The sequence below is a fragment of the Gallinula chloropus genome (assembly GCF_964237585.1).
Source record: "Gallinula chloropus genome assembly, chromosome: 6".
NCBI classification, from domain to species: domain Eukaryota; kingdom Metazoa; phylum Chordata; class Aves; order Gruiformes; family Rallidae; genus Gallinula; species Gallinula chloropus.
In genome coordinates, this window is record NC_140091.1 from 8,820,591 (window position 1) to 8,844,814 (window position 24,224).

Genomic DNA, 24,224 nt, shown 5'->3' on the forward strand with positions numbered 1-24,224 from the left:
ATTCTTTTCAGGCGTGTAGTCCTAAAGTCCACCCTGTGGGTCCTTAATGAGTGGCTGGAACTGCACAAATTCAGGGGTTTTATAATCCATAACAAGCTCTGGTCCAGCCTTCTGCATAACGGTCGAGCTTTACTCAAGATTTAAGCCTGCTGCTTGTTTTTAAGCTATAGCTTAAAACATTTGGAAGTAGTTTGGAAAGACCGCAGCCTTGGTTTGCTAGAAGGAGAATGTACTCTGGTTCCAGGGACAGCAATGACGCCTTTGATCTCCTCACTTCCTTTTCCTGGCAAGTTGCAGTTGTGACATTTGGTGTCTCACCAGAGTCTCAAACTATAGGTTTTTGGGAACTGTTTTGTGGCCTGGGGGAGGGGTGGCATATGGAACAAATGTTCTGCGTTCGATTGCTCCCCTGGGCTTCAATGCAGGCTCAGCACACCAGCAGATCTAGACAAAGGAACATGGTATTTCTGAATTTTCGGATTTGAAAAACTATTAATTTTCCCACTATAATGTCCAAGAATTCTTGAAACAGAAACAAGTTCCTATCTCTGCCACTTACCCAGAGCTTTCGAGATGCAGTCAACCCAGCAGCCATCCCCTCGCCAGAAATAAAAATATCCATGGTGGGGTTTTATTTCCTTCTTCTGGAGACCTGGGATAAGCAACACATGATTTGGTGCTGCTGACATCTGGCAGCATCGTTCCTATTTACTGTAAACACGAGTCATCGCCCATGGAGTATTTTATTGCTTGTGGTTTCCATCTTGTTGTATGCAGCAATTACGCACATGGCGCAATCTTTCCATGTCAATAAAAAATGTTTCATTCTCAGCAAGGAACATAAGAATAAACCCAGCAATTCTTATGGGCTACTGTGCAGAGTTAAATGGGATGTGATGGGGAGGAGCTCTGCAGGGGTCTTGGCATGGAGGGCGGGGTGGCTTTCTCCTCCAGGGTCCCTAGGTGGGACTCACGGGCTTGGGGACAGTGAACAAAAAGTTGGTGTAAGCAATCAGCTCTCCAGCCTGCAGCTGAGAAAAGGCCTCACAGCTTTTGTTTGCTTTGTTGGCAAAATGTTGTGCAGCAGGACGCCTTGTGAGTGCTGCTGGAGACTTTCCTTCATTCTAATTTCTGTTTCTGTCTCTATATTATTATTTTTTTCTGGTTATCCAGGAGTTTAGAGATGTTTTCAGTAAAGGATTCATGAGACAATCTTCAAAGGGGGCCACAGCCAGGGGAAAATCATAAGCATGAGTGGAAAAGTAGTGTTTTAAATTAGTATGAAAGCTTGGGGGAAGTCACTCAGGCCCAAATCCACAAGTTAATTTAAGCCTCTTATTCCTACTTAGGTGCCCGGCTTTCCCTTTGGAGTTTGGCATCTGAAGGTACTTCCCACTTCATTCTTCCCTTGGCCTATTGGGAAACCGAGTACAAGGTTTGCCTGCTTTGGTGGGAGCACAAGGGCTTTTGTCTGGGGCTTGAGACACTGGGGCTAGTCTTAGCAAGTCATCCAGCCTCTCGACAGTCTCTGGGGAGGGACAGGCCCTTCTGGTGGGTGTTTCATCTCCACAGAAGATAAGTGTCTGAGATATGTAGGATGAATCGCTCCCTGGAAGTGCCAGCCTCTCTCCACTGGCTCTCAATGGAGCCTCGCCAAAGACTTTAGACTAGGCGCCTAAGTTTTAGGCAGCTCATAGTATGAGAGGCGAATTTCACCCCCAGGAGCTTTGGGTGGAATTTAAGCTGTCTGAAAATGACAGTTGTGCAAGCAATAATAAACAGTCTGTAGTTCCATGTCTGGAATCTCCTTATAAATAGGGGCATGCAAATCAATTAGATAAAAATCTGAACATTTCTGAATCTCCTGCCCAAACTTGAACAGAACCTTCTCTTGGATTTGAGGAAAATCCCCTTCACTCTCCAACCTGATATATCTGTTCTGCCACATAAGCAACCTTCTTGTTTCATGCAGGGATGAGGATGAAAGAGCCTTGGGTTGTTCTCAACAAGTCTCATCTCTGGACATCCATGACTTGGTCAGGATGGTGAGAGTCAGTGGTGGGAATCTTCTGGGAAGAGCCCAGAGATCACACTGTGGCATGATCCTGGCACAGTGCTGCTGATCGAAGTGCTCCAGATAAGCTAAGATGTAGATAAGCACCCCAACTACTGAGTGCTTATCCAAACCAAACCTTTCAACATTTATCCACATTGACTGTACGTAACTCTGCCCTTAGCAACAGAGATTACACCCACTTTTTTCTTCTCAACTTCCAGTGGATGAGCAAGAACCTACTTGAAGACAAGTAAAACACCTTAGGCTTTAAGGTTCCCACACCTTTCTTCTTTCTTTTTCAGAAACTAGTCTGATTATGTATTCAGTTCTCATTATAGTCACTACCTGGGAAACCACAAATTTGGGTAGGAGTGCTAGGCAGCTCGTTGTGAAGGCAAGTGGGTCTCACTTTCATAAGCATCAGTCAACAGTTGCTCTCAGGGATGGGGTTGCAGGCTCATGGTACCTGCCCTTGCCTGATGCCCCTCAGTTCTACTAGCTGCCTACAAAGGGGAGGATTTTATTTAATTGTTATTTATTGGTTTTCATCTTCCCTTCTAAGCTTGAATGTTTTATTTTTCTCGGGGTTTTCCCCTCTTTTTTCTTGAGTCCCTAGAGATAAGAGAAGTGGCCCTATCCTTTGCTCCCTTTGGTATCATAAAAATGCTCAGGTGCCACATGGCTGTGTCTTGTTCATGCACTCAGTGTAAAACTGGCTTTTGACTTAGGATCAGGGAGAGTTTTTCCCTAAGTCAGACTGACAGAAGCCATTCTTCACCTTGTTTTTGTGAGTTTCCTAAGTAGCACTGGGTATGGGCCACTTTCCCTGACCAGTAGGCATTATCGCCTAACAAATTACCTGTTCTTGCAGGGACTTATGGTTTCTTCTTTCTGCCTGTAGCACATTGTATTTTTTTGTGGCTTTTGGTTTTTCAAATTAAAGATTTTAAGTTGTTATAGATTATGTGGAAGTGTTTTGTGGCTTGTGGTGCGTAGAGTTATGTGGAGTCAAGTTTGGTGGACCTTTCTGAATAAATGTCCTTATACATTGACTGCGAGGGGCTGCAAAGGATGAACCAGGAGATTTCTGTGTTTGAGCCCAGGGCTTCTTTGGCTTCTCCATTCATTTGGGCACATACAAGTAAATGTTACTGCACTTTCTTTCAGAAACTGCCTTAATCTTTATATTTATGGGGACTCAAAACTGTCCAGAGGTGCTAACTCACCCAGCAGCCTGAGACATTCATGTTCTCTCATTCATTATTCATAGATCAAGCAACTCATTGGCAGCGGTATAAGAAGCTTCAGTTCTTACCTGGAAGGTCACCTCTGAAAAGAGGTCTTTCTGTTCCCACGTATCTCTCCCCTCAGCCTTTCCGTTAGGGGGACTGGGCCAAGAGCACATTTTTTTTGCCCAGAAAAGTGAAGTAAAAGTAGTTACACTCACAGAAAAAAAATAGTTTTATTTATTAAGAAGTAAAAAGTATATGTCAGATGTGTTCAGTGTATCCATATTATATGGCATATACGAAAAAGCTTCCATCCTACACCTCCCTCCCCTCTTTTCCTTGACAAGAAATATTCTGGTTTCAATCTCTTTTTTTGATGGATTGGACAATTCTGATGCAAACAATTTATTTTAATCCCATGAAGTGTTAATTTTTTTGCAACCCTCCCACTTTTCATCGACCATATTTTGATTAAAAACATTTCAGCTATCCCTACTGTCAAGACTCCAGACACAGATGCTAACTGGTATAAATTGTGGTGTGAATGTGTATGCACAGCAGCTTATTTCCTGGAATCCCTTGAATGGGCATCAGATGGAAAAACCTTTGAGCATTAGCGATGTGACCTGCCTTCGACCATGGTATCTAGAACCACTTTATGAGTTTTTCACATTTGGCTGTATTTACTTTTAAAATGCTGAAACATTTTTCTGAGTCAATGAAAATTCTCACTGGCAATATGTGCTGAAGTACAAATATTAGAATCTTGGACAAATACCTTAATAATAATCATAATTTAAAGTGCAGCTGCATGTTTTGTTTTGCTTTTCCTCAAAGAAAACCAGACACACCCAGGGAGGTTAAAGAGGGAAGATACAAAGAACATTTATAATGACAGCATAAAAATTATCACTGGTTTTCTCCTGGACCATGGGTGGGCTGGAGGAGCACTCTGGAGGTCTCTAATCCAACTTTTAGCTCAGGTCAGGGCTGACTTCAAAGTCAGGTCCAGTTGTTCAGAGCCTGATCCAGTTGAGGTTTGGATATCTACAAGGAGAGTTTTTACAAGAATCTCTATGGACCCCTGTTCCATTTCTGAACTATCATCCCTGTGAACATTTTTGTTTCCTGATCCCCATTTGAAGCTTATCTTGTGCTGTTTATTTCCTTTGCCTTTTGTCATTTTGGTCCAGGCACCTCTGAAAAGAGCCTCTCTATAACCCCCTTCTAGCCAGTGGTTAGACCTCTCCCTTTGCTCTCCCTCTGGGGACTCAGAAATATATTAAAAAAAAAATCATCTCACTGAGGTACCTTGTATTGGTGTAAAAAAACCAACCCAAAACCTAAACACAACTTTTTAAAGAGTACTGGCAGTTTTATCAGTAATTTCCAAGAGAGCAGAGTTAGCCCAATAGTAAACCTTTTCACAAGTCCATTCCATCATGTTTTTAATGCACTTTCCAAACCAAAAAAAGGTTAAGTGCTCCATCATACTCATCCTAACCAAACAGAAGTTCTGACTTCTCTAAGCTGTGACCTCTGAGGGCAGTATTTGCAAAACAAAACTGACCGGAGATACTAAGTCTTATTAGACATTAGTGGTCAGATGGCTGTGCAGTCATCACCCACTTCTCCCTCTTAGGCAGTTTTGGATTCAGGAAACTTGAGTTGATTTCTTATGAATGACTACAAGATGAGAGCTTTTGGAAGTCAACCTTCCCCTTCTTCTGGGGACAGATTTGCAGAAACCAAACAACACACTCAGGTCTGTGAATGGAAAATATGTGTGGCACTCAACCACTTGTGAGGTTGCTTCAGCAAGGGGAACCTAACCAGCCCAGCCAGACACTTCCACAGACGTGGGAGGTTGGTTGGTGGGTGGGGATGTTTACCCACTGGGTATATGGTCCTGAAGTGTGTCTGCATTTTTATGTGTGTAGCTTCTCCATGCAGACTTCACCCTTCTGCTCAGAGCACTCAGGAGCGATTCCTCTGCTGGTGTACGTGCCTGCAAGCCCCAAAGAAATCCACTGGGAACTTGTCCTAATATTTTCCGTTGTCTTTCCATGGGGTAAGAGCAACTCTTTCCTGTGTATAAGATTATGAGCACTGAGGAGTGCTCTAGGTACTCAGAGAAGCTAAAAATGGGCTCCTCAAGTGCAGCTGGATGGTGGTCAGAAGGATCTATTTTTACTTGACTTGCGTTTGCACAGAGGCATCCATGCACGACTTTCTGTTGTTCCTGGAGTCTTTCAAGCATATGGTAAATAGAGTTTCAATGGGTTGGAACCTATTGCTTCAGGAAATGTTGTTACAAATTGTTTTTCCACTGCAGTGCATTGAGGGTTTTTCATGCCACCCCCAGCATATGCTCTGAAATCCAAGTGGTCTCCAGAAAGGAGTGGCCAGGAGGTTTTGAAGTGATGTGAAACCCATTAGGCTTGCAGAAAAAGTGGTAAAAGCATCAAAAAACCTATCAGAGTGTAGAAAAGCAGAGGCTGTTACTCAGAATGCAGTCAAACCATGTTTCTCTAACTAGATTAGTTTACATCTTGTGGTATATAAAGAAATAAAAATTACTTAGATTGCAATAAGCCATGTTTTTCTAACTAAATAGATTGGCTTACATTTTGTGGCAGGGGAACAAAAACGTTGATTAAGAGACTGTTTAGGGTTTTTTCAGCCTCACTTCTCAGGCTGGATTTCTGATGCTTGTGTTTAGTGATAATCTTTGACTGTTTTGAGGGCACCTTTTTTGTCTCGCTCTTCTCCATAGATTCTTATGAACAGAAATTGCCCATAAGCACCTGTAGGCAAAAGCAAATTTTTCTTTAGTGATTGCTTTTCATCCATTACAACTGTTCTCTTGAACCTCAGCCTCACAGGAACCCTCCTATTATGTAGGGCATCTCTTGACCATGAGATCCTTTTTCCTCCATATCAAGTGTTCTCATCTATTTTTTCCTGGAAAAACTTTCTTTCAAGAATCTCTTTCACACAGTGCACCTTTCATGATGTCAAGGTCTCATCCAGTTTTCTTCACATATTAAAAAAAAGACCCCTAAAACCTGATGTATGTGGGTAGAGATCCAAGGCTTCCAGTGTGTTTTCCATTTATACCGTCTGGCAGATCTCATTTAGTGAGTTGAAAACGTGAGAAATTGAGCTGAATGCCCAGCACAGCACACTGTCATAGGTAGGGCTAATGTGATGGAAGAGGGGGTTGGGTTTTATGCACAGGGGACATGAACAGAGACCTTGAACAAAAATAATGCCTTACTTCATGGAAAACATTTAAATCCTTGGTGCTGGGGCAGGATTTGAAGGATGAGATCAAGGCTGAAATGGGTGAAATCAAGGCTGAAGGATGAAGTCAAACTTTGAATTCAAATTTTTTGGGGTGAAAAAATATATCTTCCCCTTCTGCTAGACTAAAACCTCTGTCAACTTTTGTGGCATCATGCTTGTGACCTGGGTTTGGAACACTCAATGAACTGTTGGAGAATTACAGTTTTGATTCAGGTCATACTCTGTTAACTGAGCACTATGGAAATCCTTGCTTTTTCCTCTGAAGCTGCTGACGCTGCCTGTGACAACATCCTGGATTTAGAGGCACCACTATTGTGATAGCATCTGTCAATTCCTGTGTTTCCACTGGTTAGAAAAAAACCCACAGTCCTTTCCCACTATGTATACAGACTCAGAAGTATCGTCCTTCCAATTTGTTCTTTGTAGCCTGCTGTAATGCTGTCTTTTGGGAGTCAGCTTCATCTAGACAAGGTATGCGCTGCACGTTAGTGTCTGTTGAACACTGTAAGATGGGCAGAGACTCGTCAAATTCGTGAAACCCAGAAAAGTAAGTACTCAGCTTGTACCCAAAATGAAGAGCAGGCAGAGTGGACCTGGCACAACAAGGTATCTCTGTGTGGATGAAATAATTAATCAAAACAGAAGAATAGATCTACCTTGAAAGCTTGCTGAAGTCAAATCGAAAGCAGATGGGAGGCATTTAGAAGAAATTCAGACTGGCTGAACTGTATTCAGGCAGATAAAAGACTTTGCTAAAGAATATATCTTCCACTTAACACAGAGAGGAAGTCCTACAACTCATGTGGGCTTCAAGTGATGACATATGGTTCAAGTATCACGGTCCTCTTCTGAGGAAACAGCACAAAAGCTTGTCACCACCCCGGTGAAACATTCAGAAGGCTGCGACAGGGCTGAGTCTGTTCTCTTGAACCAGAAAGGACAGCCAAGCACTCTGATGACAACAGATGAACAGAGCTCAGAGCTGATTTTTATTTTTTTTTAAGGGAAATAGCTCATAATTAGAGGCCTGGAACCCCCCCACCCATGAAGGATTTGTCCTTATACTGCATAGATATAGGGCAGGTATTTCAACTCACTGAAATCTGTCTGTCATCTCCAAGTTTCATGAAAGAAAATTGGCCGTGGATGTCTTCAGATCCCTGTTCCTTGGTGTGAAACTGCCTCCGTCATAGAGACACAAAGCAAAGTAAACCACATCTGAGAGGAAATCTTTTCTCTTTTATGCATTACTTTTGTGAACCTGTAAAAAGTACGTGTCTTCTTGATACAGTCCAAGATTAACTCTTCTGAGCGTGTGAACCGCTTTTGTGTTCACGGTTAACACAGCAAAGTTTGTGACAGTTGCAAGATGCTTGTGGATAACCACTTTCAGATTTGAAGTGACACCTGCTGGTGTTGGAATTTGAGCCAAAATGTGACAATCATCACGGTGCAGAATCACAGTGTGTGAGTCACAAGATGTACCCATTGAAATGTCCCCACTTTCAAAGATAAAATAAACCCCAAAACTGCCTGTAATCAAACATTATTCCTGGCCCTAATTACTAAGGAAGAAATTTTAAGTATATGTAAGGCAGTTGAGGGTGTGTGTTAGTCACTCAAAGAATAAACAGGGAAATTAATTAAAATAAAATGATTCATTATATATTATTATCCCAGCTACATTCATTATGATGTGAGAAATATTCCAACTACTATCATAAAAGCACTCCCTCCACCCCTAGTATTTTTGGCACCTCTAGAAACAGCAAGTGCTGAAACTCCCACGTGGGGATGTTTTGTGTGAGCTGTAGAGCCAGATTGTACCTGGATTTTTGGGTGGGTATTTGAACATTTGACTGCTTATGGAAAAAGAGCCTGTAGCCTGAACTTTTCTGAGGGCAGCTGTAACCAGGTGGATCCCCACATTTCTGTGCTCTGGCCAATCACAAGTAGTGAATAGGAAGAAATGCGAAGCGATGCCTTGAAAAGGTGAAACATGAGCTGAGGCACTTGCTGAGGATGGGGCCCTGGAGGACTGTGATGGGATGGTTGCAACCTTGCTTACTTCCTGGAGATCAGAAGAGTCCCTGCATTGCTTTGACCTCTCGCTTTTTCAAAAGGCAGTGACTTCTTCCCTTCCCATTGGGCTTTCAGCAGCGCAACACAGCCCATCACATCAAGTCCTACTTTCTCATCACAAAGAACAAAACATACCACCCCCCCCTCCAAAAACAATAAAAATAAAATCCAAGGCACCCATCCCCATAACTGTCAGGGTCTCCTGAGGTGTGCTGAGTGAGTGTGTGTCTGTCTGTCTGTCTCTTACACATGTGTTTAATTCACATATTTTCTACTGGAAGGGATGTGAAAGTGTGAGTTTAGAATTTGAAACAGAACGTTTGGGGTTATAAAAATTTAGCTTGGCTCAGAAAGGCTGTGTGTAAGCAGAGACTTAATTGACTTCTGCTGCCTCTGATGGGTCTCTGCCAGTCATTCAGGCTAGATCGACGGGCTGTCACGTAATCTCTGCATTGGGGGAGTTGGACCAATAGTTCCACAAACCGGGCATTTATTTTAAGCACCCCAAGGGAACCCTGGACAACCAGCCCCCAGATCTGTGGCCTCTGTTGGGACATTGCTCATGAGAAAGACATTCACCTGCTCTGCCTTCAGGATTTTGTTGCCACTGTTTAATTTGCAACTGGTTCCTTGCCCCTTTCTCCCTTGCAGTTTCTGTTCTCAGACTGCTATATAAACACACTGCAGCAGTGCCAGAAGTTCTTGAAGAGCAGAACTACCAGGTGCTATGGAAGGAGAGGTTCACAGTGCTGCTGGAGGTGGAAAACACTGCCTGGTAACTTCACATTGACTTAAGCAACAAAAAGGAATTCACAGGAGAAGGATGATGAGTAACTGCTCTTCCCTTTTATACGGGAGGTTTTATAATACCCCAGAACTGTTTAGCAATACCTTTCCAAAGGCCTTTTCTGCTAAAGGTGGTCTTCATGTCCTTCAAGCTCCTCAGACCTTCTGGTCCTGCATTAGTATTGTCAAACTCCCAAATCCCTCCCAGCAGGGAGACTATAAGAAGCAGTTTGAAGCCAAGCTCTAGGTTTGGTCTGGTCTGGGGTTATCAGGAGAGGAATCCCTCCAAGTTTACTGAAGCAGTTTTGCCATTCACTGAAACACCAGAGTGTTCACTGAAAAACAATGTTCCACCAAAACACTGAAGGGGAAGTTTTACTCTCTTTCATTTGTTTAAGACCAGGGATTTGGCCTGGGAAATTTGTTTATTGAAATATCGAAGGAAAGTCTGGCTGCATCTTTGTAGCATCTGAACTCTTTCCATGTTTTTGAGGGTGGGGTTGCAAACTTGGTCTTCTCAGGCCCCTTCTAATTTCTCACCCTAAAAGTGATATCACAGTATGTTTTACAGTGTCTTCACTGGCATAAAGGGGTGTGGTTTTTTACCCTGTGGTATCTGACACATTGTAGTTACCCGCAGTAAAAATAAGGCAGTGCATTGTGGCAGCGTAACTCCCCGAGATCAGACAGGGATGCTCAGCGTCCAGATCTCATCTCATGGGGGAAAACGGCAAACAGCCTGGCCTTAGGTTAGGGTTCCTCAGAGGTAGGTATTACATATTAAAAATCTCAAAGTACCTTAATTAATCTGGTGAAGGATAGAAGTTTTAGCACTGTCATCCCATATCATAGGAAAAATCTTAGTTGGTATACAGCACCTGAACATCGCACATGAAAAATGTATCAGGTACATGGGAAGAAGCTGCCAGAGGGAGGTGGAGGGGAGAACTTCTGGTTTTAATCTTGACAATAATAGCAAAAGTCGGTGCCATCTTTGCTGGCAGTACAGATGACCAAAAATACTCATTTACTTATTGTGGAAGATACCGTATCATTTTTTATTTACTCAAAAATGTTGCCATTTAAACTGAGGAATTGTTTTGGGTTTCAGTTTATTTTTTCAGTTAAAAAGGGCCTCCTACTTTCTTGTCCTTTGAAATATATTTTTTATTCAATTTTTTTTTTTAATTTGTTTTTCATTACTGATTCTGGTTGTCACATCAGCTGTTTCACAATGTATGAGTTTTTGGTGAGAAACATTCATTGCAATATTTCAGTGAAAATACATTGCCTGGCTCCTCCTTGGCTCGTTGTGTTTGTGCCAGGTGTAATTTAATGATCACAAGATTGCTAGATATCTAAGGTACGTGATTATTTTTTTTTAAGCTACTAGGGGTGTTTGTTACTCAACTTCTGTGAAATTAATGAGGAAAGCATGGACTTTGAAAAGCACAAACACCAGTCTCTCTGCACTGTATTTTGACACTTGGTGGGAAGGATGGAGCCTTGGTTTACTTCTACTGCAAAGGTGCTTATGTTGCACCAAGAGGGCTTCCTGATCCAAAATTAGACAAGAATAGCCAAAACAACTGTAGGAAAAGAAAAATCTGCTTGGTCAGGAAATGAGGAGACATTCAGTTCTCATTTTGCTAGTTAATAAGGATATTTTAGGTGCATTCCAGCAGGGAAATCCTCTCCTGAAAATGTGAATCTCAGTCAAGGTTCCTCAGGGTCCCATGAACCTCTCAGCAAACCTGAGTCCATTTGGATGCACGAATGCTAGAATGAGCTTGACCTGCAGTTGGCCTGGAATGAGTTATGTCTCCAGCTGGAAACCATGCAAAGTGTGATGGTTTCGTATGGCTAGATATGACCTTAATCCCAGCAGGCTTGCTTAGGCTGAAATCAGTGTCTGAAGATGTGAATGTTTCCTCCAAACCACCTTTCATTGCTTCCTGAAGCTCATCCATCACTGCTCACGCATAACAGCTCTTAATGCAGTAAATTAGTGACCTTAATGCAGAGCAGAGATTCAGTTTGATATCATTTGATACAATTTGAGTTGGTACAAGTCAGTTTGATTAATTTGACTGAACTTAACCAGAGTTAACCTCCCTTGGAGGTGGCAGTGATAAATCAGAAGAGTAGGTGATCCCATCCGTAGAGTTCCCCAGCTCAGGAAGGTGAGAGTGGATAAACCTGACTTGCCTGGGGTGGCAGTCAGTAAACATGGATTTATACTGTGTTGCTTCACTGCGTCCTTTACGGTCCTGTGTATGATACTCATACATATGATACTCATACTCTGCACTGCCTGTGAATGGAACAGAAGCCCATCCACATCTTCAAGTGGGGACAGAGCCAACAGTGAGTGTGACCATGTTGCGAGTGTCACAGATGACTGAGGTGAGCACAGCTGCAGGTGGCAGACATGCAGTGCAAGGGAGGCAGGGCTGCAGCTATGTGGGAGCCAGCATAGGAAATGTGGGCTAAAAGCAACAGTCGTCAGGAAATGAATCTGGAAATTATTGTTGAAACAGCCCAGGGCAAAGCTGCAGAACAGAAATGGCTGCTGACCTCCTAGGGTAGGTTGTAAGAGCTGGAATGAGCAAGCAGAAGAAAATACATAGTTTAGAGATCAGAAACTTCTATTTGCTCTGCCTCATAATGCAAGGAGAAGAGGACATTTGATTAATATAGAAAGGTGATGAAAGAAGTGCTAATGAAAGAGTACTTCTTCACAGGCTACGTAATTGAAAAGGAGAGCTCATTGCTTCAAGGTGTCTTTGAGAGCAGGAACTTAGCAGGAATTAAAAATAAAGAAATGCAGAACCCCCAGACCTGTGATACTGCTGTAGATAATAAGAGGATCCAGTTTTGTCAACAGTTCTGCTTCACTGCATAAATTCACCTCCGACTCCTCAGGGTTAATGCTCTGCTCCAGAGAGAAGGCTGCTCCAGCTGCTCACTGCTCACAGCTTCCCTCTGCAAGGGCTGGCATCACCAGGAGTCAGGCACAAAACGGGACTAGGATGACTCCTGATGACATGCAGTATCCCTGGGTGATGCTTCTAAGGGTGTCTGGCTCTTGGTCTGTCCTCATAGGGAATGCTGTTCCGACCGGGGGCCACTGGACCACAGACAGACATTACTGCTTTTGGAAGTGGTTGTCTGGGATAATGAGGTGATAGGCAGTCTCCACAAGGAATGCTTAAAGGATGTTAATCTCACCTAGTGAGTAGGGACTGCAGAACTGTGGCACGTATCACGTAATTAAATTGCTCACTGCTACAGGATATTGTGGAGGCCAAGAGTACAGATGGATTTGAGAGGGGAGTAGACACGTTCGTGGAAGGTAAATCTGTGAGTAGCTCCTAGTCCTGATGCGACCTCCAGTTCAGGCAGTCCTTGAGGTGATGATTTCCAGACACCAGGAGGACGTGCCATGGAAAACGACCATTTTCTGTGTGACTTTTATACTTTTCCCTTTCAGTCTTCAGTGGAAGACAAAATAGTTAACTAGACGGATGGAGACTCCGGTTCTTCTTTTGTTTTTATCTTTATATACTTAAGAAGCCTTAGAAATTCCTGAAGGGCAGATGACTCACGTTGGCAAGGGGTTCAGAAATTGGAGGATAGTCTGAAAACCCTGGGAAGCGAGATGGGAATAAGGCAGGCATTATGCTCAAAGAGTACTTAAGCATATGGAATAAGTTACTGGGAAATGGCAAGCAATGTAAAGACATTATACTAAGACTTTAAGATGATACTTTAAGGCGATACTTTCTAAGTTCAAGGGACACCTCCATCTCTCCTTTGAGCAGGGGCTTGGGAAAAGAGCAGCCTTACGGAAGGGAGTAGGATTAAGAAGATTGCTGGGAAATGGCAGGCAGATCGTGCTGGATGCCCTTTCCCTGTTCCTAAAATTTCTACCGTCCTCATGAGAGGAAGAGAAAATAAACCAAGGAATGGTAATGCTTGGGGTTACACAATCAGGGTCGGAGGCTGCTGACCTTGCCGCTAATGGTTTATGGGCAGCCACAGGCGTCCGCCGCTGCCCCGTGTTTTTGTTACACATTATCTAGCAGTTGCCAAACGACTCGGTCCCAATATGCAGGAAATTACTTGAGAGCTATATTTAGCAAGATGAGCCCATATCTTGATTTGGCTGGAAGCTGAGGCAGATTGAATTAATCTAGGGGAAAGACGGAGTGTGGGGGGTCCCGGCAGAACATTTTCCCCCAAGTTTTCCTGAGGTTCTCTGACCTCTCTGGGGTTTCAGTTGTGGACCAGCCTGAGGGCCATCACATTGAAGGCTGAAGAAAAGGGGGTTTATGGGTTCCCGGTGCTGCATGTTGCAGCACGGCCCAAGGTCCCATCTCTGCTGCACGGCAAGGACAGCCACAGTGTGAGTGAATCCTCCTGAGGGACCACAGGATAGGCTCCATCCCTCTGTGGTGGCCCTGAGACTGTGATCTCAGCCAGCTCCTCTGCCTAAGGATGGACATGATCCACCTGCCAATCATGATGCTTCCCAGCACTCTCCCACCACAAGCTCTCTGGCTGTCATGCAGGTCTGATTTCTCATCCTCTTTCCCACCAGAATCTGGGACTAGGAGGCAACATGAAGGTTCCTCCCCTGGGTGGTTGCCACTCAAAAGAAGGTGGCTAAAAATCACATTCTAACAGGAGCAGCCTTTGTTCCTCCTTGTCCCACCTTGTGGAGCACCAGGCTCAGGTCCTCAGTCATGGGACAAGCTGTGGAACTGGCTCAGTCCCAGGAGAGAAGACACCCACAGGGCTTGAAATCTTGACATGGAGATTTTCTCTCTGGGTTCCCACCTCCCAGAGGCTGTGTAGGGAGATTCTCCTTGTGGTTCCCTGCCCTTCGTGCAGTTGTGTTCTCAGAGGTGTGTGAGGAAATGTTTGTGATGGGCCTGATTCACAGCCCACAAAATCAGATTGGGTTGGATCAGACCCCGTAAGGGGTTTGTGTTGTATTTCAGTGCACAGGAACACAAAAAGCAGAGTCTGGTTATTTGCTCAATAATTAGCAGCTCTGACCCCTAAGGGGAGATAGATCAGTGCTGGGACGAGTCTCTAACCAAAGTGCCTGACAGCAGCTACACCCAGCAGCCAGGTGCTGTGGGAAGGAGGGATTTCATCAGTGCTGTGCATCCTTCATGAGCACTTAGTGTGCAGTGAGCTTTCTGTTACACTGGTTCCGGGCTCACATGAGACAAGGAACATGATCTCTTGGCTAACGCAGGGCCCTGAATTTCCATTCAACGTTGGAAGGTGTTTTGCATGGCCTAAAGACACAGTGTAAGTATCTGACAGGAAAGGAACGGCATTGTGAATACTCAGTGAGATGTGTCTCAGGGAGAAATGCTGACAGAAAGCGTTTAGCTTCAAGAGTTGGTTTGAAGTGTTCCCATTTGTCCCATCCTTTGGTATTTTCATCAGAGAGTTGGTTTGCTGATTTAAGAACCAAAAGGCAGTGTCGTGCAAGTTGAATGACCCACACAGAAGTGCACAGTGAGGTCACTGTGCCCTGGGGTTTGTGGCAGCAAAGCCCCTGAGGTCTTGCACAACGTCCTCCACCACACAGAGGTGTGTTCCTGTGGTTGGGGAGGAGGTCAGCGTGGGGGTCCTCATGGTCAACAGCTTCTCATCTGGGGCAAGTAAATGGTATTCTGTGCAGGTCTGAGAACTCGTGAGCTGTTCAGGCTGTTTGAGATGATTGGTTTCATTCAGGGCATTATTTAAGCACGGGCTGAGTTGAAAGGGGAAGCCAAACCTGGCTGCTTTTGTGAATCAGGGCTATCCTGCCTACTCTAATTCTTACCAAATTAATTGACGAGATTCTTTACAAATGTTGTCCCAGCATTTGAGCTTCTGACATGTGCCCTTTCAAGTGGGCAGCACAGTGACTGAGTAGAGCAGTTACATTAATTTATTTCTTGTAGGAGATTGTAACATTCAATGGTATTTGAAAGCTGTCCGTGCTAGAACATGGATGGCTATTGGCATGTCTCTGATGCCAACTCACAGAGAGACGGTCCTGTCTCCTATTGTCAAAAACATACCCTTGGTTTCAGCATTCATCACTATTTGTCTCTTGTAATTGCATTTTCTTGAGTACTGGAAATTAAATCAACAGTAACAGAATATTTATGGCTCAGAAATACTCTGGATGATTTCTAGAAGAAGCTGTTTCCAGTTTGGTTATTTATGTTCTTTTATCATGGATTTTATAGTGGGAATGGGGAACTAAACAGCAGAAACCATATGAAACATGCTGAATGATTTCCTCCTTGAGCCAAACATACATTTACTACAGGCAAGAGATGCTGGTGTGAGTGCATGCAGCTCAGAGCATCCAGACCGTGGCCAGTGCTCCAGCTCCTACCACCAGTCTGCAGAGAGGGACAGGCTGGTTGCTGAGCTCACTGGGCACATTTTCTTCACTTGGAGGTTGCCATCATTGCCTGGAGAGGGGCTCGAGATGGTCTTGGAGGAAAGGTTGGACTTGGGGTGGGCAAACTGCTTTGATCTGCTCCCTGCTGTCGGTTTCACTCACGTATGGGTGTTGGAGATGAAGCTTGTCAGGGGCTCTGACGGCTCTCCCACTGGGAGCATCGTGGAGCCGGGCTTCTCCTCGCTAGTCAGAGTGAAAATTGAAATGTCTAAATTTCCAGCGAAACAAAAAATTGGAAGAATGCATTCAGGAAATTGAGAAGTGAACTTGTCAGGTCTGTTTCCTTGATGTCAAATTGTTTAAGACTGACTCACCTCTTGCACTGTCCCACTCTCTTCTTGTCCGCAGGGCAGTTGAAATAAAGCACTTTGGCTTTGCTGAAATAAGAATAGTAAAAAAAAATTGATAATTTTTCTTGACAGAAAATTTGCCAGTATGAGCACACTTGGAGAATCGTTCTTGTGTCGGTATTTTCTCATATAAAACTGTTCTATTCTCAGTGATAAGATCTTTTTACAGTTCCTACCCTGGTCTCAGCTCTAGCCTCCCTGTGTTACTGTAAATTTTTATTGCATGCTATAAATAAATAGTAATCATGTACAGAAGGAGTCTTGATCTCACAAGGGTGTGTCATGATCTAGCCACAATGATGACGTATTGCCAGTTGAACTGATGACCCTGTTACTGATGGCAGTTTTGCACATGGCTTAGCTTGGGGGTAGAGATATGAGTGCCCAGTCTTCCTGCAGGATCCCCAGTTTTTCTACATGGCCGTGAGCCACGGGACGTATTGTGTATCTCAGAGCTGAGGGAAGGAGCAGCTGCTGGGCTGGCTCACTCCCAGGCAGAGGCAGCGTTTCTCTGGGCATCCTCCCGAGAAGGAGAACGCTGTGGAAGGGATGTGAGTGCCTTGGATTCCACCGTGGCTCAGACGTGCTGGCCCTCGCTGTCCTGCTGTGTCCTTTCCGGTGATTTGGATGCTTTAAGCAGTCCTTGGGCTTAAAGGCTTATGGGAGGTGTGAGTTAGACGCGTTCTCTGGCTCAGGACTTCAGGCAGGTTATGGCTGTGAAGATTGACCATGGCATTTTTCTTCTCTGGTCTATAAGGACCAGAATAAATCATTGCATCAGTGCTGACAATCCTTTTCAGGTTTTCCTCTGGATAGCTTTTACAGCAAGAGCTGATGTTGAAAAGGCCCAAATTGCCATTCCTGAGGTACTGTAAAGAAATCCTGTGCTGCAAACAGTGCACATAAAATTAAAAATAAAAAGAAGGACCTTTGTCTGCCCTTAATAGTCCAAGTGTTTCCTCAGACATCGCAGGCAGCCTGCCCTTCCTGTCGGGATGGCTGGCTGCAGCATAGGAGATAACGGCGTATCTTTTTATAGGATGCTGCAGACTGTAGGTGGAGAGCCCAGTTCAAAGTGCAGGTCACTGAGCTCCTATAAATTGTTCCTGACATCCCCGATAAAATCCATGCTCTCTCTTCCTCCCTGTCTCTTCTTTTAGCAAGGGGAAAGGGCTGGTAGTAAAGATACTGTTTTTTCCACTTCAGTCAATACTTTGATGTTTAAAGCTGTTTAATATTCATTAAAACTGCTCTTCAAATGTAACTGCAAGAATTACACTTCCCTTTTTATGATTGTCTGTAGGCATTATGGGAGAGGCAGTTAAAACCATCTCCATGACGGGGCTCTCTCCCTGCAGAGGAGCAGAGTCAGGCCTGGGAGCCCCTGCCCCCCTGACAGAGGTCAGATATACGTGGACAAATAGATTGTTTCCTGGGAAAAGATGGTTTTGAGTTAATTGAGAGTGTTTGGGACTCGGTGCCGAGTCGTGACATCCCCTCTCTCTCTCCTCATGCTCCGCTCCTGGCAAAAGGTGCTGGTTAAATCTTTTTGGATAGAAACATTTAGATTTCTTATTTCAACATAAAATTAATTTGGAAATTTGTTGAAAAGTTGTATATACCCACTTGTCTTTAAAAGGCTTTTGTTTAGGGGATGGAAAATCTCCGAGAGATGAAGTGAGACACTTGAATTTGAGAATCCTGAAACAAAATATTTTACTTGACTGAAACTAAGAAAACTTGAAGAAAAAAAAAAAGAAGTCTTCTTAAGGCAACCTAAACCAGTATTTCCCATTATTGCTGACAATGAGTTTAGAGAAACAAATGAAAATCAGCTAATCACACACCTTGGGATGAGCTGTTGCATATCTTTGTCAGGGTCTTTCCTCAACCCCTGCAATTACAGATCTGTTCCCTGAAGAACATCTGAGATCCTTTCGTGTCTCCCTATGACAATGCATCCAAGCATTTCACAATGTTTTCACCAGAATGCACTCACAGGGAAGTGCTGATACCTCTATTGTTGTGATGGGAGTATGATGAGAGACTGATTTATCTCATCCAATTTTAGTTATCTTAAAAATTAGACATCTTTTCTAAGCTGCTTGTCTAAAGCCACATTGTAGTTGATTTTCTCCCACTGTTGGGTCTTCTCATCGGGGTTGTGGAATGTGGGCAAGGAGACTGTTTCTGCCTTTAGGAAATTTCTGAGCCATATTATCAGGGGAGGGAGAAAAGACAGGAATTGATTTATTTCTTCTATGGTAGTGCAGCGCTCCAATTGTCTTTGGAGATGTGAATTTGGACTTCGTGCTGCAGCTGTGAGAAATGCTGCTTCTCTGGCCATCTGCGATTAGTGGTTAGTGAGGCTGGGGAGTCACGAGTGCTGGAGGGGAAGCCAGAGCCAACCGCCTTCTGTCTTCATGAGTCCTTGGCTGGGAGACATTTGCTGAGGTGACCCATAGGCCAGAGAGGCTCGGATGGACCTTCCTCTGTGGCTGCATTTAAAAGAGAGGTTGCATACGGATGCAAAAGCCTTGAAACATTTAAACTCAGCAATTAGAGCAGGTGGCAAGACCTTTCAGGAGAATATTTCTACCTGTGATGTTAAGCTCCGTTGGGATTTCTTTGCAGCTCGGCTTCATGCTTCAAGGACTGTCATTCAGCTCCAAATGCACTCCAAGAGTTACAAAAGAGCCACTGTCCTCTGCTTAATCCCTGGATTGTATGTCTCTATTGGTGCCTGGCTGAAGTATAGTACACACAGCCCTAATAGAAGCAATTAATGTCAATCAAATGATACCTCCTCCCACACACCATTTGCACTAATACAACCATCTTAATTGCCCAAGTTACTTTGCTTTCAAAAAGCATGTTCCACTTAATGATGCCTTTTCTGACACTGAAAGTCTGTTGTAGCAATCCTGCTTCTACCAAAAATAATTTTCAGAAACAATTCTCTCTCCCCCTGCTCCCTTTCAGTCCTTTAACTTTGGTTTCCTTCATCCCCAAGCTATGCACAGACCAGTTGGCTCCAGCCAGTACCGATTCCCTCAGCTGTCCTGGCGCAGCATGGTTGGGTTAGCAAAGCTTCAGAGTTGTACAACGGGGTTTGGAAACGCTCTTCTTAGCTCAGGGAGATGTCCTGAGAAAGGAAGAGTGAGCTGGCACACAGGGAGAGCGCAATTGCTCAGTCACATTAAAGCTGAGACAAAATATTTCTTGTTAAAGAGCTTTAAAATAATCCCTAATGTAAAAGCTTAGCAGCTGCAGCAACACAGAGCCTGAATAAATTCCATGTATGTTCCAGAGCAACACAGAGCTTGAATAATTTCCATGTATTTCTGTATGTGTGTGTGTGTGCCCACGTGTGGGTGCATTTTTCCTCCCATCCCTTTGTGCCAGCGCTGTAATAAGCTGCACGACGTCAGATGCTCCCAGGTCAGCACTGATTCATTTGCCACGAGGTGTGAAGAACAACCCGTTGGGGTTATGGCAGTCTGAAGTGGGACATCTGATTTCAATTCCATCTCCCAACAATTAATGCCTTGCACACAATTTCGGCACAATACACAACTTACAGCCTATTATGTTTATTATCAGACCATGAAGTATTAGTTACAGCAAGCCAAAATATGTCAGATACCCCTGGCTTCCTCTAGCATTCTTAAGAGTGAGTTTGAGCAGGAAACTGAAGCTTTGAAACCCTTGAACACACATGGCCAGCTTGTGAAATCTAGCTTTGATTCTCCTTGCCAAACTGGCTGTAATGGATTTCAGAAAGAAATCAAATTTCCAGCACTGAATTAGAAGAAGAATGGTATATTCTGTGCAATGGAGGGAAACAGGTGGACATCTAGGTGTGAGATAGGAGTGTAAGATAGGAATTGCAAGGGAATTGGTTAATTCCTTTAGGCATGGGAATGCAGAAGTTTGTGGGCAAGACAGAGGTTTCATGGTAATCAGTGAAAAGGTGATTCCTTGCTTAAATTTACATGTTAAGTAAAATATAAAAGGAGTGCATGCTGGCATCATGGGTCAGGTGGAAGGGGGAGTAAGCATCATGGATGGGAAAGCAGGGAAGGAGGATGTGGATTGATTCAACATCTCTGCATTTCCTAAGAGCTAGTGTGGGCTGCTCTGACTTGGCCAAAAACCATGCTAGATGCTTGCGTTCTGACAAAGTGAGTTTTCCTGAAAGCCCCTACTTGGATGTGTATATATATATACAAATATATATATACTTTTTATCCTACACTTGCTTTTGGAATTTCTGGGAACTCATGAGCTGAAAAGTCCTGATTTATGGGTCTGCAAGTTCAGTGCTCTCTGAACTTCTTTGTTAAAATGTTCTCTATAAGCTACAGCATTACAATGCTGGCTTTTTTCCATGTTTCATACCAGAAAATGAAGAAGGATCTCACAAACTCTTGTACTGTGCTTGTAGTGATAGTATGTAAGTGATCCTGTGGCGATACGGGAAAGGTTAAAGTTCGGGTGGGTAGGTAGGTAGGAACATGTGTATGATTTTAGTGGAGTGGATGGAAGGCAGGTAGGTGATGGGGTTCTGCAAGGTCACAGTGTGGAAACAGTCCATTGTGTCTCTCAAAGCAATTCTGAAGAACCACACACCAGTCATTCCATTTGTCTGCTGATCCTCCAACATGGTGCTGCCGGCTGTCAGGAGCTGAATGCTCCCCTATGGAAGCAGTGGCAAAGTGCAGACTGCACTCCATGTGCATTCATGGCTCTGTGATGAGCTACTTGTGCCCTTGCATGTGGAGGAACCCAAACATGAGAACAGCTCTCAGATACAGCGTTTAATCTATCTTCAAAAAAATAGCCAAGAAATTACTTTGATGAATGGGTTTGTTGTGGTGGTTGTTTTGTTTGGGTTTTTTCCCCCGAAGGGAAGCTGAAGATCTAAATCTTTTGATATATCCTTTTCTGGATGGGACAAGATACACTTAAGGAGAGCATATATTCACTTCATAAATGCGTATTTTTTAGTATCTTCACATATAAGTAGGGAGAATTAAATTTCTAAAATGACTGGCCCATTCAGTAAAGAAAGAAAGATTTATCAGGGCTGAGTGTCTCATCACTTAATGGAAGTGAAGGAAGACTTCTCAGATACTCTCATGATACTAAGAATATTAAGAGTGATTTAATAACAGATATTTAGAAATAGTGTGGGCAATTTCAGCAGTGTGTGTAGAAGCACAAAGCTCTCATCATATCAAGAGGATGCTCTGGAAGTGGATGATTAGTATGAGGCATAAGGATTTTTACTTCCCAGATGTATTCTTCATCTTATCACATAGGTTTTTGTTCTCTTTGTATGTGTAAATAACCTTTGAGAAAGCAATTTCCATTTATGGGGCTTATGATTCCTTAACTCAAACTTTAGGCATTCATGCCTGGAAGGATCTGCCCAATCCCCAGTTTTTCACTAAAAATGGAGGCTATCATCTTTTGAAGAGATTACATGCTGTGCATTGGGTAATAGGTCTGGAATGTGTTATTACCATGAGAAAGTGCTCTTTCACTGATACACTGATTACTGGTGCCACACTGAAGAAATTAAAAATTCTCTCCTGTGTTTTTGTATTCCTAATGTGCTCACCAATTCTATCCTAGCAAATACTTAAAAGCAGTAAAGAGGAATGTCAGTGGGACTAGAACTCAGCGATTCTATATCAAAACTCCTTGAGTCTGCAAAAGAGGAGGAGAGAATATTGAGGACCAAATTTTTTTTGGTACAGTCAAGCATTTTCAAAATTAGTCAGTGTTTTCATGTTGTATTGTGAGACTGTCTCAGAAGGTCCAGATACTCAGAGGGTACTACTTACTTGCAGTATATATTGCTCTTGAGGTCTTTGGGTTTTATTGTTTCATTGAGGTCAAAAATACTTAAGCAAAAGCTGTGTGGTGTTTGAAGTTTCAGTTACATGCAAAGGGAAAATCAAGAAGGGAAGAGTGAGAAATTTGGACATCTGTTTCTATGGATTCTGTTATCAGAAAGCATAAACTCCTGGCACTCAGCCTATGATTTATCCTCAGCAACTTGCGTGGCAGCAGGGAAGTATAATCCTCACAGTATACCTATAGTCACAGCCTCATCATAAAATGATGACTTAGGTTTGAAGGTAGCTCTGGAGGTCATCTAGACCAGTTTACCACTCAGATGAAGGCCAAGTTCAGAGTTGGGTTCCATGCTGAAGGTAAGATTGCTTAGGTTACCAAGGCGTTACTTGGTAAAGCCGAGAAGTAAACTGAGGTTTCTTGTGTCTTAGTGTGCAGCCTTTCAAGTACAGTGCAAACCCATACTTTGTAAGAAAGTGATTTCAAAAAGGGGGCAGAAAACTAGGCTAACCTACTTCAGCTTATGAGCTGGTAGTGCCATCCATTCATGGGCAAAGGGAGTGTTCAGTGATAGGACGCCAAGTCAGAAGATGGAAGAGGTACTTCATCTGAGTGGTAAACTGGTCTAGATGACCTCCAGAGGTACCTTCAAACCTAAGTCATCATTTTATGATGAGGCTGTGACTCATTTCACTCTGAATGCATTGGGGGAAATGCATAGAGTATTCTGAAGTTTTAAGAAAGGCACCCAAATGCTTTCATTTCATACAGCTGATCACCTGCAGCGCGCCGAAGTTCAGGCTTTTAGCTGACAAATATCTATAGATGTTTTCTGCTTGTTTTCTGTGCAAACTTCACTGTGCTGACAGAAAACACACTGTCCATATGGGGCGAAGAATGGCATTTAGTGTTGTGTGTTGAAATCCCACTCACTTTTACACAATATGCTTCAAAGCCCTGCTGCCTGGATACAAATGTAAGTTGTGTTTCCAGCAGAAGTTTTACATGGTTTAGCATGAAGTAAAAGCACTGGGGTATGAAGCCAGTCGTGTATATAAACCATTAAACAATTTCAATGCAAAGCTGCACAAAATGTCTATTAAATTTAACAGTACTATTAAAAATCCAGATTTAAGCTTTCTTTGTTTCTAGTATTGAAGCTTTGAAACATGGAGCCCCTGACAGTAACCAACCAAAACCCAGCCTTTGCATGGTATGTAATTTCATAGCAAAGGTGAAATGTCCTGGTCCTGTGCTTCCCAACTGGTCTTGCTCCAGTCCTGAGCTAACCTTCGGGCTTTCTGCGGTGTCAATGTTCCCTTTATGAAGTGGGCTCTAGCTGGTGCCCATGGAAGCCTCTCCTAAGGAGGTGTTATTTTAATATATGAAGGGCAGTCATTTCATTTCATAAAGATAGCTTGTTCTGCAGAGGAAATAAACATTACACTTGACAGTTGCTGGGATGCTCAAAGATCTTCAGCTCCTGTGGGGTCAGGGGAAGGCCTATGAAGTGTTTCTGTGTTCCCCACATTATGGTGCGTGAGGCTTTAGATGTCTTCTCTGAAAACCAATTCTGTGGCATAACTGTAGCCACTTAATAGTTTTATTTTACTTTGAAATACCATGAATGAATGCCCTAGAATGCAGGGAGAAGTGGGGTATTAGGTAGAAGGGTGCTGGTAGCAAATAGAGAAGGGTCCCATGGTAACTACATTAAGTATATTACCTTCTGTGTATTTGGTTGTACCAAACTTGCTGGCACCAGGCATCAGGAAGGTGTGAGGGCTTCAAAACCATCTTATACATGTCTGGTTTATGGGAATAGCATCTCTGTTGGCATATCAGAGTGCAGGTTAATGGACTTCTGCAGCTCTTGTTTCTCTCAGCCATTTGTCTTGCCATCTGTCTCAAGCACATAGGAGGCCGACTGAGATGGTGGATTGCCCCAAAAATTCCTGCTTTAGATTTTCTCATTTTGAAGAGGGACCCCCCCCAGCATGCTGTGGGTGACTGCCCCTTTTCAAGACGAGCGCAACCTGTGTCTTTGATTTAATTATTTTTGGATG

The 24,224-nt window shown here is 43.4% G+C and overlaps 1 protein-coding gene across 1 annotated transcript in view; it reads left to right on the forward strand.

Moving 5' to 3' along the window:
* The window catches only part of TRABD2B (TraB domain containing 2B), a gene marked incomplete at its 3' end in the record, with an annotated part of 283,411 nt that overhangs the window by 35,328 nt on the left and 223,859 nt on the right, over positions 1-24,224 (forward strand). The gene's annotated exons all lie outside the window — the stretch shown is intronic.